General features: G+C 42.9%; 1 protein-coding gene and 1 long non-coding RNA gene across 2 annotated transcripts in view; one reads left to right on the top strand and one right to left on the bottom strand.

Annotated features, from left to right (window-relative positions):
* NEBL (nebulette) overlaps positions 1–16,120 on the bottom strand; it is a 179,149-nt gene that overhangs the window by 147,612 nt on the left and 15,417 nt on the right. The gene's annotated exons all lie outside the window — the stretch shown is intronic.
* LOC308459315 overlaps positions 5,464–16,120 on the top strand; it is a 29,794-nt gene continuing 19,137 nt past the window's right edge. The window contains exons 1-2 of the long non-coding RNA XR_013977994.1: positions 5,464–5,575; positions 9,372–9,556. This is a non-coding gene — a long non-coding RNA (uncharacterized lncRNA). The remainder of the gene's footprint in view (positions 5,576–9,371; positions 9,557–16,120) is intronic.

Below are 16,120 nucleotides of genomic sequence, written 5' to 3'. Positions count from 1 at the left end.
AGGATTCTATCCATCAAAACTGCCTCAGAAAAGGAATGGCTCTCAAAGGCTAAAGAACCTTCTCAAACGAATGCAAAATGAAATAAAGACACAGACATTCACATACAATGAAAAGTGTTGGAAATAAGGCTGACTTTGTCTCGTTAACCTGGCACACAAGCCCCGGTGATCAGTAACTGGCATTTATGAGAACCTGCTAGGAGGGAACTCTAAACTTCACAAATGAGTGTCACTATGGAAACTAATCGAATGAACAAAAGTATGAAAGAGCAGACTCAGTGGAAACATCTGAGAGGGAGGAACAGCACAGTAAACAAATTGTGTATGTTAAAAGTCCATGATTGAAAAGCTCGGGCGAACAAACCCTAATATCTAGAGGGTTCTGGAGTAAGTTCATGACAATTTCTCACCGAGTCATTAAAATCTGTGAGCACTATATATTTTTCAAGGGGAAGACACACACTGTGCCTCTTTTATAGGCAAACCAGAGCAGTTGGCACAGAGTGCTGTTAGCTAGAGGATGGATTTTTGGCAGAATGTTGTGTTCCTAGTGCAACAGGAAAATAAAAGGCTTCAAATAAGCTACCAGTGTATGCTTTTTTATTTCAAAAATGACAAAATTTTGGGTTTTCCAAATTAAATAACAGTTGCCTTTTAATTTAGGGCAAGCTTTTAGAAATGCCCCTCACAACACGCAACTGGGAAGTTGGCTTGCAGTCCCTGCAAGTTTGGTAGTAAACAGAGCTTTCTTTGATTTCTTAGAAAATCAGCTAAGTGGGGTAAACTTGGGCTACGGTGAGAAAAATTACCATTATTAGTGAGCACATGCAACAAGTTCAAAGGAAACTACACTCTCAAAGGCATATTCATTAATAATATTGTATATCCTATACTAGGGGTGGGCAAACTATGACCATCCAGATGTTCTTGAACTCCCGTCTCCTATCAACCCCAGCCAACATAGCCAATAGTCAGGGATGGTGGGAACTGTAGCCCAACAAGATCTGGAAGGCCAGAGGTTGCTCAGCCCTGATGTATACCATACTGATTATCATCTGAAAAAGGACGTGGGTTCAGAGAAGCCAGAGAGAAAGATTATATAAGCAGACCATGCTGAAGACACAGCTGATTTTCGTGGGTCAGATCTGCACCAGATGCATTCTGATTAGGGCTGCCAGGTCAGGAGCATCCCAGATCTTGAGATTTTAGGCCCAAATCTGAGAGCTAGAGATGGTCCCTGGTGATGTCACAGGGGTGGGTCCTGGTGATGTCATTAAACATGACACATGAAGCATTAAGCACAGTCACTGAGAGTATGTCATTCAAATGAAAAACACAGTAGATGAGTGAATATGTCACAGGTTGGAGATTAAAATAGAAGTCTCTAGCTTATTGTGAATTGCTTTTGTGAACATTCAGTATTAATGATGCTATTGCCAGTCAGCACTGTATGTAGTTAATTTTCTTCTGACCTCACTATCTACACAAACCCCTCACCAAGACTTCTGCTATTATACAAATTGTTGCTCATTAAGGTGCCACAAGACATTCCTTCTTGTTCAGAAAAAAATCAAATAAAATACATTTAAGAAGTTCTTAGGAACACATACCTAACATTAACCTCAGCATACACGATCACCTGTGCAGGTCTACTTTTCTGGCATATAGTGAGGAGTAGGGACACTAGCACAATTCAGTTTAACTTTTCCAACCTTTGCTTTAAATGGAAACTCACCATGTTACCCATGCTGTGTGCTTAAGGCACAAGATATGAAGTTGTAGTCCACCCAAGTAAAATTTGCAAGGATGCTCCTTTCACACCAATAACAGATCTTTCCAAATGTCCACATGACACACAGACACAATTTATTCCCCAAGCTCTGTATTTAAGACATTGACTGGGGTGGGGAGGGATACCACTGGGCTAGCAGAAAGCCCTTTTGTGAGTGACCATAGCTCTCTCTTCAATCCAGATTTCAGTTTGGAAAACTCACCCATTTTTCTGAACACACTTCCTGCCTTTCCAGCATTTCATTCTTTTCTATATCCTAATTGATATTACAGGCCCATTCCTAGGGTTCCCCATCGGATTATTTTAGAGGAGAGTAGGTACAGGGAGGTCTGCTCTGTATGCGGAAGGGGGGAAAAATAAAATAAGATTGGGAACTTCCCAGTCTAGTGTTTCCTTTTCCTCTGTCTTCAAGGCAGCTGCCACACAACCAGCTTCCCCCTGAAATGATCCAGTTGAGTGTTGTAACGGACATTTCTAAAAGCTTGCCCTAAATTAAAAGGCAACTGTTATTTAATTTGTGGTGGGGCAGCAAATTGTGCTCATTAGAGTTATTATAATGTCATTTTATAACACTGCTTCGCATGGGTGGGAGGTAGAATAATTTGGTATGTAGAATAATGTAGTATTTGGATGGCCATCCGTCATGTATGATCTAGTTCAGATTTCTACATTGCAGGGGGTTGGAATAGATTACCCTTGGGGTCCCTCCCAACTCTACAATTGTATGATTTTATTTCAGAGGCTGAAAGTCCCATTTTATGTTTTTTGTCCTGCATAAATGAGGAGCAGCTATTAACTTGCCTAATGTGAGCAAAGAGCACATCAAACAAAAGCTTTTGTTTGCATGTAATAGCATATGTGTTCCACGGTCAGAGAAGGACTGGAAACTGTAATGTTCCTTATATCTGATGAGCTTTGCAAAGATAGCCTAACTGGAAACGTAGCTCTTGAGCTGAGATGCTTTTAAAACACACACACACACACACACACACACACACACACACACACACGACTTCTGCTGATTAGTGGCACCATCTGGTGGATATTAAGAATAAGCACACATAGCCACCGGTGCACATACTTGGACGAAAAATGTATTGCTTTTTTGAGAATCATTTCCAAATCTGAAATCTTTTATTGTTATTTTTCTAATCACTCATCAATCATTGGAGAGAGGATGTTCAAAGATCTAGCTTATTGCATTGTGATTTACACCCTTATCTAGTCTGCATCTAGCTTTGCCACTTTTGTAATCTAATTCTAACTTCTCCCACTAGGAAACACTTTGTACCAGATATTCTATTGATTTGTACCCTTTGACTAGCATTCCAAACTGTCACTCGAAGTTACTTTATGCTCACATGATGTTCTGATGCAGCTCTTGTCTCCCTGTGCTATTCATACCCATAACAAATACTTCAGAGCTGATATTACTTCCATTCGAGCCAAACCAGTTTTGAAAGTATAATCTGCTGTCATAGTCTTCTCTGGCCTTTATGATGTCACTGTCTAGGAATAAAAAAAAAGAGAAGCAAACTGTATCTACTTTATGAAGGCTGTCAACAGCTGTCACCAGAGGTCTGGTTTTTATACCTAAAGTAGACTCCGCAGTCATGTTCTCACATATTTCTTTCAGTCACGAAAGCAAAAAACCCAAAAAAACCAACATTCAAAAGACTTGAAATGGCTTAAAAAGTCAGATAAAATCCTCTACTATTTTCCACAGTATAGTTGTAAAATCTTCAGAACTTAAGCATCTGATCATAAGAGTCCTGCTGGGTCAGACCATAGTGGCCCACACCTAGGCAGGCATGTCCAAAGTCCGTTTCAGGGGCCTAATTCGGCCTGCCAGTTAGCTTAATCCAGCCCCTATGTCAGTTTATTTCCTGGGGTAAAATGCTAAAAAAAAGCCCTCAACTACCTCAACCCTAAAAAAAGCTCAATAACCTCAACCCTAAAAAAAGGTTAACAACTTTGGTCGGCCCTTTGGTTGGCCCTCACGGCCCTTCGCTTCATCAAATCTGGCCCTCTTTGAAAACAGTTTGGACACCACTCCTAGGGCAAGCCCACATAAAAAAGGGTCACTGAGTCCAAGCCCCTGCAATGAAGGAAACTTAACAAGAGTCTTTGCTGGATGAAGCCAGTGACTTGCCCAGCATCCTGTTCTCGCAGTGGCTGACCAGATACCTCTGGGAAACCCCCTAGGAAGATTTGAACACAAAACCACTCTCCCCTTCTGTGGTTTCTAGCAACTGTATTGAGAAGCGTTGCTGCATCCAACTATGGAAGCAGAGAAAAGCCATCAGTACTGGTTTTATACATTTATTTCTCTGTTGTGAACCACCCTGGTATTATTTTTTAATGAAAGTCGGTAAAATGGTTTTAAATAAATACATTTAGCAGTCCATTGATTTTCAAATATTTCAGGGCTAGCTGAGCTGGTTGTTGTTACAGAAGAAAAAAACAAAACCTAAAGAATGATGGTGTTGTTGTTTAGTCGTTTAGTCGTGTCCGACTCTTTGTGACCCCATGGACCAGAGCGCGCCAGGCACTCCTGTCTTCCACTGCCTCCTGCAGTTTGGTCAGACTCATGTTTGTAGCTTCGAGAACACTGTCCAACCAACTCGTCCTCTGTCATCCCCTTATCCTTGTGCCCTCCATCTTTCCCAACATCAGGGTCTTTTCCAGGGAGTCTTCTCTTCTCATGAGGTGGCCAAAGTATTGGAGCCTCAGCTTCAGGATCTGTCCTTCCAGTGAGCACTCAGGGCTGATTTCCTTAAGAATGGATACGTTTGATCTTCTTGCAGTCCATGGGACTCTCAAGAGTCTCCTCCAGCACCATAATTCAAAAGCATCAATTCTTCGGCGATCAGCCTTCTTTATGGTCCAGCTCTCACTTCCATACATCACTACTGGGAAAACCATAGCTTTAACTATACGGACCTTTGTTGGCAAAAAATGATGGTAGCTTCTCTCAATACACTGTAACTATAGAGGGGGGAGAGACATGAATTCATACTATGGTTGTGGATCCTCTATCAGAATGAAACCATCTGGAAATTTGCAGCTCTATAGCTTTGCTAGAGCAGGGACCAGACAAACGTCTGGTCTGACAACAGAAGTGGCTTGCAAAGGTAAGTTTTGTACTTCATTTTCTGCGTGTTGCACATGGTCCAAGGGCCTAGCACCATGCCAAAGGACAACAAGCCTGGAGTCATAGAATTATCTGGTGACTTCAAATTAATATGTGAAGCTGATTCTGCCCACTCCAACCCTAGCTCCTGGGTGATGGCTCCTTTGGGCTGCCAGGTCACAATGTGACAGTGAAAGCAGAGATATCATACAGCTCCCTTTTACTTAGATATTTATTCAGAGCCCCTCCTCTTATTAGTCCCTGCTTTCTTCAATTTGTTGTCTTCTCTGCTGCATTCCTCAAGAAATGCTTCCTTCAAATTCCTCTTAGTCTAATTCACCTTGTCTCTGGGGCTCCCTATCTTGTAGCTCCCCTTCCTCCTGGAGTCTTTTCTCTGTTCTCAAGCTGCCCCACAAAGCATAAGGCTTTAGTCACAGCCTAATGGACAACATTCCCTGCCCACATAGGAACTTAAACCTTGCTTGTTGAGCAACTGGAATGTTTGTGAATGTTCTGTGGTGTCATACGAGCTGATCTGAACTGCGTTGAAGATGCACCACCATAGGTACAATCAGGGCTGGCCCAATACATTTTGGCACTGGAACAGAGCCACAAAGTAGACTCCTACCTCTGTGCCTGGGAAGAAGGGGGTGAGTGAAGATCTAGATCAGAAAACGGCGGTGGGGGGAGAGATCTACATTGGGACCCCAGTGAATACTGCCATCTGAGGCAGTTGCCTTACCTTGCCTTATAGGTGGGTTGGCCCTGGGTGTAATGCAATATAAATGCCAGAAACCTTCAGTTGTGTATCAATGACCTACGGTAGGTTAGACCAATTGTATTGTACAGAACAGATCTGACTCAGCAGCAGGTAACACTGACCAAGGTGTTATAGAATATTGGTCACCTTAGAACTCTGTTGAGGCAAAAGAGCCCTTTGGATAGCATGGGTTGTAACTGGTGCCATGCCCATCCCACCACTAGTGCCTACTGACATGATATTCACAAACCCACTGTCTGCTGATTCAGCAGAGACCTCTTTTCCTTCCAGTAAGTGGTTCACTGATACACAGTATATTATCTCATAAGGGACACAGTGCTGTGGGTTAAACCACAAACCCTAGGGCTTGCCGATCAGAAGGTCGGTGGTTCGAATCCCCGTGATGGGGTGAGCTCCCATTGCTCGGTCCCTGCTCCTGCCAACCTAGCAGTTCAAAAGCACGAAGTGCAAGTAGATAAATAGGTACTGCTCTGGCGGGAAGGTAAACGGCATTTCTGTGTGCTGCTCTGGTTCGCCAGAAGCAGCTTAGTCATGCTGGCCACATGACCTGGAAGCTGTATGCCAGCTCCCTTGGCCAATAAAGCGAGATGAGCGCCGCAACCCCAGAGTCGTCCGCGACTGGACCTAATGGTCAGGGGTCCCTTTACCTTTATATTATCTCATGGCGTTGGACCCTTATTGTAGGGCTGCTTTCTTATTTACAATGCCAGCCAATTAACTTTAAATGGTGTTGGAGCACAGACAAACCTCTCTAGAAGTACCACTTTCAGTAACTAGTTTCAAGGAAAACACTAGCTTCAGTCTCAGAGGAAACAAGCCGACTGTTAATAATCCTGCAGTTGTTAGACTCAGTACTTCCTTTGAAATCAAAGGGAGATTTGCTAGGTGGGACAATTGTGGGATCAGGAAGACATATTATGAAAGGTTCCCTCATTGATGTTTCTGATGTGATCATTAAGGGATCAATTGGGATTTTTTTCATATAAAAAAAAATTTCCGGATTCTGAAGAGACATGGAAGAGAGAGGCATATCATCAACTCAAATAAAAAGCCAGGTGTCAGGGCTGAATAAACAGAAGGGGAAGAAGATGCAAAACAATTATCAAAAGGAGAATTTAAGATGATATGTTTTTATGTAAAACAAGTATCTAGTGGTAGCAGAAATGGCTTAAAGACATTAAAGTATCAAGATACCGAAATAACAGCAATAGACATTGCAATAGAGATCACTGTCAAAATTCTTGGGGGTGTTGAGTAGGACTTGCAGCTGATAGAAACAACTATTTTGCCATCACAAGTTGTTCCTTCACAGCTAAGAACGATCCTATTCTTCTTCTGAAGGAGTCAAGATGCAGTCTACTATAGGCTGTAGCATGTGGTGGCACTACTGATTTATGATAAATTTACTCAAAAAAACCCCACCATGGATCACCAGCACAGAGGAATTCTCTTATCTCATGGTTGCAAAATGCTTTAGATCAGAGGTGGGCATAAGAGTATCAGAAGAGTTCTTCTACATCAGGCCAAAGACCCATTTAGTCCAGCAATCTGTTCTCACAGTGGCCAGCCAGATGCCTATAGGAAGCTCACATGCAGAACCTGAGTTTATACAAAGGTAGTGCCAAGGTCAGGAGAAAGTTGAAATGAGGTGGACAATCAAAACATGGCAGCTGGTACTAGGGAGAACCAGAGTAAAGGCTAAGAACCAGGATCTGGGAACAGGAGTGAAAAAGGTTGGAAAACACAGAGCAGGGTCAGTGCAAGAGATCACACCACTGCTGATGCCCTCATGGCTAATACTCCCCACGGCAATGGTGGCAGCTTCCCTCAACTTACTACCATTACTTTTTATGCCATTGCTTTAGCTTCCCACCATGTCCCTCTCTTGCTTTGGGAAAGGCCAGGCAGCATGAAGCAGGCAGTCTCATGGCTATCCAGCTTAGAACTCTGTCTCCGAGGAAGGACCCTCTTTGATCTTCCTAGAGTAAGAAATGGGGGGAGGGGAGGGGAGGGGAGCAAAGGTGTTGCCAGGCAGTGGCAGGGCCAGCCAAGCCAGTGCAGGCAAGCAGCAGGTGCTGTGGGTGCTAATCTGCTGCTCCACATGCCAGGTGCTTGAGGCAATTGCCTCACTTTGCCTAATGGTAAGGCCAGCCCTAACACAGAGCAGAAGTAAGCCTGGTGGAGTATTGCTCACATCAAGACCATGCAGTCAACCTACAGCTGGGCCAATACCCAAGGGAACTTGAAATATCAACTTTCAGAGCGCTGTTAGTCAGTTGTTCAGGCTGCAGTACAAAGCAGCTAATTCTTCACTAAACTGAGTCCAGACAATCCTGGACGTATTACAAAATGAGATATTTGCACGTCTGCTTCTGTTTTGCTGCTAGACAGGGCTGGACATATTTCCCTCCTTAATTACATATCTGTGCAACTCTGTTTAAAATAATGAAGGCAAGGCGGAGTGTTCAAACCTCAGGTGCATCTGTGGGACACTGAGGACAAAATAATCATTTCACCAACAGATGACCCTGGTTTCATTACTGCTGCTCTTAAGTACATGTAGAAACTCTGAAGGGAAGTGGCCTAATATTTTTTAAATGGACCAGGCACTCTGCCAGAAATGAGTGTAGCCGCCCCATCTCCTGCAGTGTTCCCAGAGCTATTTTTGTGGGTTAGGAAGCTTGGCTGATACTTGCAAAGAGCTGGAAAGCTCTTATTAAAAACTGACTGAAGTATTTGGAATGAAGAGTTTGTTTTGACTGAAGAGATGTAATTGGGTATGTCCCAGTAGTTTGCATTCAGATGGAGGGGGGCAGATTAAGTGGATTAGCCTCAATCATCTGGGAGATGACATGCCTTGCTGTGTTTGAAGTGTTTTGTGAACAGGAGGACAGGGCTAGTTTTGAAGTTCATATTAACTTAATCTGTTTGATGCAGCAGCTGCAGTGACACACCCTAACCCTTTGAAAGACTGGCCAATGGAACACATCACAAAAGGCAAAGTTGTCTCTCACCTCCATGGGGAAGGAGAGCTCCTCTACAATCACGGCCATTAACCTCTCCTTTAAACTGCATGCAAGAGAGCCAACATTAAGTGCAGCCCACAAAACTGTTAAGGAAAAAAGAGCTCCGAGCTCAACATCCTCTAGAGTTCAGGCCTAGGAGAGAACAATAAATATACCGATGCCTTTAAACAGGTATACAGAATCATTATTATTTTTCTTCACTACAGCCAGTCAGCGTCACACACAGCAACCCTATTGCCTCTTATTTCAGACGCCAAACAATATAAGAATGATAGCTGCCTAAGCGAACAGCCTTAAAAATGAAACCATTTCAAATCCAACACTCCTAAAGTTCCCTTTTCTGTGGGCTGAGCAGCAAATTAAGCAGGGGCAGCTGATGTGATTTAAAGTGTAATCCTGTGCATGTCTACTCAAAAGTAAGCACCACAAGGACACAAGGGACAAGGGGGCGATCTAGCTCCTTGCCAAGGGTGTGAGAGATTGTTGTAGATATGCCTCTGTCTATAATTAAAGTCAGCATTATTAACACAGAGCCTGGTGCTCTGTAAGGCCTTCTGCCCCAGTTTAAAGCTTAATTAAAAAGAAAAAGAAGGGGGGCTGTCAGTAAAGAGGTTTATTCTTTCATTTGGATATTAACAGGTTGGTACCAGGCCTATCAAGATTTGCCACCTGGAGCTCATCAGAGAAGCAGCTGTTGTAATCCAGGAGGAGAAGGAAGTGAAATTTATGCCAAGAGCAGAATACACCTGGTCTCCTTCCGAACAGGCTGCCAGAACAGCACGTTAAACACCCCATTTTCCTTCATGGCCATTGACTAGACACAGGTAACTCTTTGCAAAGCATCTAAAGACGGGCTAAGCAGCTCAGATGCTTTCAAGATAACACTCTGGGATCGCTTTGGGGGCATTGAAAAGATAATTCTGAGGGCTGTAAAGGGATCTTTTGAGAATGTCTTTTAATAATGTAAGAATGGGAGGTAGGGTTTCCATTGAATGACAGATGGGATGAATCGAACAGAGGAACAATGGCGCTATTGACACACGGTTGCTACTTGATAACCCTTTGAGCCTCTCCTGGGTTTTCCCTTGACCTGGTACAGGGTATGCCCCAGATGGGGATGCTCTCCTCTTGGGGCACGTTGAGTGGGAGAGTTTGAAGAGAGATTCACTAGAGAGTGACTGAATTACATACTTTTCCAAAATCCATCAAAAAGTTAAGAGCTGGAAAACTTAGCTTCAAAAAATGTTGAACTATCACCCAGAGAGCAGAGGGTAACAATAACACCCAGAAAACACATTTAGGTGACAAATTATGTCTTTTTCTCATACTCCCTTGTCCTATAAATTTAGCAATACTGTAAGGTTCCCCCACAATGAAGTCAGTTGCCTTTTCATTCTCCAGATATATACTTTTGGAGGCTCAGTTGCTAGGTACAAATTAGGAGCAGACTAGCCAATGGAGACCAACTGAAGAGTATAGATGAGGTTTCTATCAGAGGTGGGGAACCTCAGGACCAAGGGGCAAATGCAAGCTTCCTGGCCTTCTTGTCTGCTCCTTTGAACTCTCCCTGGAACACAACCCCTAGCCAGTCTTGCTCAGCACCCTCTTCAGGGTAGAAACCTCTGACTGAACTGCAACCTACCCTACAAAAGGAAGAGTTACACCTGTTGCTCCATCCACTTTTGCCTCGGGGCCCCACCCACCATGGCAGGTGACCTCCAGCAGGTTACCAACAAGGGAATGCAGATCTCAAGCTGGAAAATGTCATGTGCTCCCCACGCTCAATTATATGGTTATAGTTCTTTGGCTGAATGTTTGAAACATGATGTCTGCATTTGGTCTTCTCTCCTCTGATTCTTCATTGAGAAAGTAAAGATGCTTCACCTAGTTTCCTCAGCTGTAGTCTGTGTAAACTAATAGCTGGGAAATGGTTCTAGCATTTCTAATTTCTTGTTGGCTAAATCTGCTCTTTGTTATCTGGATTATCCTAAGCAGGTGGAACAAAACCACATGACTATTTAATTGGGAGTTTGATTTCTATCTAAAAGGAAGATATTTTAATTTGGGGGAGGGGGTTCCCATTGAGAGGGGGTTAAAATAACTAGCCCTTCCCGTGTAGACATGAGAACAAGAAATATAGATTAGATGCCATTTTCTATTTCAGCAATTTTTATACCGATAGACAGACAGACAGACAGACAGACAGACAGACAGACAGAAGTGGTGTACAGTACACTAGAAAAACAGAAAAATGTTACAAAAACACACAATAAAACCATTAATACAAACCAATAATAAATAAACACAGATACAAATGCCTTCTTCTGACACAATTCACCACTCAGCATGTCTCAGCCTCCACCCATCTACCATGGCTCTTACCCAAGGTCCAAACAAACTCACAGATCAACCCCCAAATCTCACAACAAATAGGGTTCCTTGAACCTGCTGGCTGACATCACCCTAGTCTCTCACTCTAGGGTTTCTGGGCAGGCACCCAGGTCTGATAGAACTAACTCAGGCTGCCCACTGCTGTGTTCCATTCAGCATTCAAATCAGCGGCACTGTACACACCCATTTTCAGACAACAATAGGTTTGGTTAGTTTTCGGGGGGTCTCAAGGATGGCATACCTGTGATCCGTTTCACTGCATTAGTGATTATTACTGCAGGAGTGTACACCTTAGAAGTGACACAATCCAGTGACATGTCCTTGTTGCTCAGATTGGTGTGCTTTTGAAACACACTTGGATACTTGAACCAAACTGCTGTATGGAGAAAAAAGGGGCATTGCTTTGTGTGTGTTTGTTTCCATTCCCATCTCTTTTTGGGGGGGCTAGTTGCTCTTCAACCATGTTAGGCGCATTAATCTGAGAATAAATACACTCCGGCACATGTACACACACTTGAACAGTTTGTGAACTGCACAGTCCCTCACGCTTGAAGTGGAATGTAAAATTGCATTAATGACTTGAACCTGAGAATTGTGAGTATTCTGAAGACTACTTGTTAGGCAGCTGTGAGGGCCTTTATGTACCATGTAACCTTTTCTCCCTCTAAAATGCTATTATTATGTTAGCACAGCTCTTAAAAACAGCTCCTTGCAGCTGACATGCACTGTCCATTTTTAACAGAATAAAACATGTTGCTCTATCTTTGACTGTGCACTTATGGCGAAATTATGAGCTCTTATGGCTTATTCCACATGGCTTTTATGCTGCTCTCCAGAAACCACTTTTGGCCTGTGAAAACATCCCCTCTCTCCAATTCATAATCTCTTAGATGAACATCTAACTACATTAACTCCTAAAGAATACGGCTATAAAATCACCACATTACTCTGGCTTTTAGCTAGCTCGTCCATCACTATCGTTTTTTGCTACATCTCTCAAGAAACAATCCAGCAGCTTGAAATTTTGATTTTCAAAACATGGTCTCCCTTTAAAAAAAAAAAATGCTCCCGTTTTGTGACACTCTGTACACAATGCGGCTCAAAAATAAGTATAATCAAAAGTAATATGTGAGCACCTTAGAAAATATTACCAATATTTACAGACATGTATTGTGTGATATCCAACACCTTGATCAGCAATTAGTCTTGCCAGTTGGTTACTTTGACAAAAAAAAGTGGGAGGGGTGGGCTTCACTGTGAAACTGCCCTGCTGCAAAGTATTACTGTTGCAGATTTAACTCATCCACACCTCCTTTTTCACTCTGGGACTGTTAAATGGAGGAGGGGCCAGAAGGCATGACTTGGGGTGCTGATTTGGTCCATGGTCTGCTGGTTACTGACCCTTACCTCAATTTTATGTGAATAGAAAAATAAACTAAACCCTTATTGATAGGAACCTGAAGAGCTATCTCATACCAGGTCAAACTCTTTGGCACCTACTCTGATTGTCTAACCAACATGGCACCCTTCAGGTGTTGATGGACTCCCATCGTCCCTAACCATTGACCATGCTGGCTGGAGTTGATGGGTGTTAGGAGTCCAACAACATCTAGAGGACACCATTTTGGCTACCCCGGGTATACTCTGATTGGCATAGCCATCCAGGGCCCAAGGCAGAGGCAGAGGTATTTCCCATCAAAGGTTCCCTCATCCTTTTAACTAGACTTTCTGCATGCAGAATATGCTTTGCCACCGAGTCAAGGTCCCTTCCCAAAACTTCCCTTCCATTTCTCCTTTATAGACACAATAGCAACTGTTTGTAGCCACTTCAGTGCATATTCATTTTCCTTTGCTCCAGTAAAGCTTGTATTGTGTGTTCATGTTTAGGGAAAGGTCAAATATTTTCGTGGCTGCCTACACAATACTAGTGCCGCTTAATACATTTATCTGTGCCCCCACACTACACTATATTAGACACATAATGCAATCCAGCAGGAGGGTTGCACTCTACTGAGACACAGAGCAGAAAATCAGTAGTCAGTAACTGAGTGCCAAACCACACGTGATGGAGAAAATCATATGAAAAGCCCCAGCAGTCTCAAGTTGCATCCAGGTCTTCATCAGAAAAAATGAGAATCCAAAAACATGCAAGTCTGAAATGGTTCAGTAGCCTGCATTTCCAAGTTCCCTTCAAAGGTCAAGTAACTGAATACTTTCAGGCTTGCTTGCTTTGGGATCCAAATCTTTCTCTGATTACAAGATGGGTGCAGCTTGAAGTGGTCTGGGTATTTCTGTATCGTTCTCTGAAACTGTGCTACTGAATGTTGATGTTAGAATAATAATAATGATAATAAATTTTATTTATACCCCACCCTCCCAGCCAAGACCGGGCTCAGGGCGGCTAACACCCGATATAAAAACAAATTGATTGAAATACAACTTAAAAACAAGATTAAAATACAACATTAAAACATTAAAATACAGCCTCATTTCAATGAAAACTCATATCAAAAACTTTATACTAGGCTGAAGGCCAAATCTACAAGTTACATGCATTGTTTCCCTCCATCACCACAGTGGTGAGTAATGTGTGTGTGTGTGTGTGTGTGTGTGTGTGTCTAGAGCAGCCTTTCCCAACCCTGGGTTCCTAGATGTGGTTGGACTACAAGTCCCATCATCCCTGACCACTGGTCCTGCTAGCTAGGGATGATGGGATTTGTAATCCAACAATATATGGGACCCGGGGTTGAGAAAGGCTGGTCTAGAGCATGGCTAACTAGCCTGTGACCCTTCAGTTGTCAGACTCCAACTGTCATCAACCCTCACAGTGCTGGATTACCTAATAGGCAATCTCAACACATCATTAGGGCACCAGCAAAGCAGGGTCACAAAAAAGAGAAGTCTTTTTCTTTTAAGAATTTGACATTCACTATTTAAAAAACATTTTTCATGGGGAAAATCAGGCCTTTGTTAGACTTCATTACACACTCTTCCCCCATTTTTCTGTTCTTTCTATTACTTTTACTCACCTAAACTAGGGGGCATCCAACTAATGCAGATCAAAGTGATGCAAGGAAATAAGATCCTGTCAGGTGTTGCAATAAATCTATGTTTTAGTTTTATTTTACATTTTTTTAATTTAGTATTGTTTTTATTTTGAATTACATGGGGGGGGCACCACAACCTTTTCTATGCTTAGGGCCTCTAAAGGTCTGGATCTGGTCCGGATCCCTGATCATTGACTCTGGCCGGAAGCTATGAGGGTTGTAATCCATCATTAATGCTGAACCTGTCAAGTGAAATGCTGCAGCTTATACTAGATATGTGGCACACACTAGAAAAGTTTAGAGGTACATCCTGAGCTTAAAACATGGGAATTGGACCTAAAATAACATGTCTGTCAACAGCAGCACACAAACTTTCCCAGGCAGAGTTAATGACTTGTGTGTTTGTTGATGGATGATTTGGGCCAAAGTTTATGGGCAACTGGATTTTAAAACAGAGCCATTTTTTTTGTACTAATTTACTTAAAACTGGGTATTTCAAATGGCATTACATTCCACTGTAAACATTCCCACACAGTGGCCTCAATGGTCTTTAATCGGCTTTGTAACTGGAGAGGTACAAGTTCTTTGAAGCCAACTACTGTCAGCCTTCCATCTTTTATCAGTAGTAATTACCCATTTACTATAGTTCAAACTTCTCTTTTGATAACATTGAAACAGTTATTTACAAAGAAGATTTAGGGTTAAATAATTGTTAGACATGCACATGTAGAATTTTGTGTGTGCGTGCTGGGCAGAGAAAGAATGTATTGAATGCTCTTTCCTGCAGCCAAAATCCTTAGCAGAGCTCAGTCTGCCCTTTCCTGTCTTCCTTCTAGCTCTAAGCAGGCCTGAGGCTCCCCACTGGTTCCCCACCCCTGTCTGCCTGCCTAATATAAGAATGTAAGTAAAGCCCTGCTGGATCAACTAAGGACTGGACTCAACCGTCCAAGGGTCATTTACCTTTTACCTGATCTATGTCGCAAAATGACAAACTGTAGGAAGTCCACAGGCAAGACAGAAAGGCTCCTGCTCCTGTTGCTGCTTCTCAACAATTGGTGTGTGATATACTGTCTCCAGAGATAGTGGTTCCATAGAACTTTATGACCATTATTCCTCTAATATGGGGCATAGGTGGTCCCTTGCCAAACAGTTTGGAAACATAATGGGGCCAACCAAAAATGTGACAATGTTCCCACATGTTTGGGGAGCTCTCCAGACCTGCAGAAATTTTTCTCTTAGTTAAAAGAAATAGAAACTTTCAAAAACACAGTGCGTGTAGCATGGTGAACGAAGGTTCCAAGAGAATGAAAAAGGGGAAAAAATGATCTCATTTCCTATATGGCTTCCTGAATCTTGTTTCTTGATCTGAACCCCAAAATCTGCTAAATGTATCCTGTTCCCGTGTTATTAAACTCCCATTCTTTTAACAGCACAGTCCATGTTTACTCTGAAATGTGTCTCACCAAATTCAATGGGTTTACTCCCAAACATAGGATTGTATCCTTCATCATTTTGTTGTTGTTGTTGGCATCCATCTGTCGCTAGAGACAATGGAGGAGTGCACCTTTAGGGATGAGGTCAAGCTGTTGGAAGGTTGCAGCGCCTGCTGTGGCTGTAGAAACCGATATGGGAATGACATGTTTTGTCGCAGCTGGGGCAGATGAAGGTGTCCGGTTGTGCTGCTGCAAATGCACCATGCTGTTTCTTATATCTGCACTCCTCCCAGCAGTCATTCCTCCTCTGGCCACTGCTGTGGATACAGGATCTAACTATCTTCAGGCACTGCAGTCATCTGCAAGGGGTTCCAGCATTGCAGAATTGATGTTGCCAGCCTTCATGTCACATTTGAGGACACCTTTGGGACACAGGTGGCACTGTGGGTTAAACCACAGAGCCTAGGACTTGCCAATCAGAAGGTCGGCGGTTCGAATCCCCGTGACGGGGTGAGCT

The sequence above is a fragment of the Podarcis pityusensis genome (assembly GCF_964106645.2).
Source record: "Podarcis pityusensis genome assembly, chromosome: 12".
In the NCBI taxonomy this organism is placed as follows: domain Eukaryota; kingdom Metazoa; phylum Chordata; class Lepidosauria; order Squamata; family Lacertidae; genus Podarcis; species Podarcis pityusensis.
The sequence above is the reverse complement of the archived record's forward strand: the minus strand, read 5'-3'. Positions and strand labels throughout refer to the sequence as shown.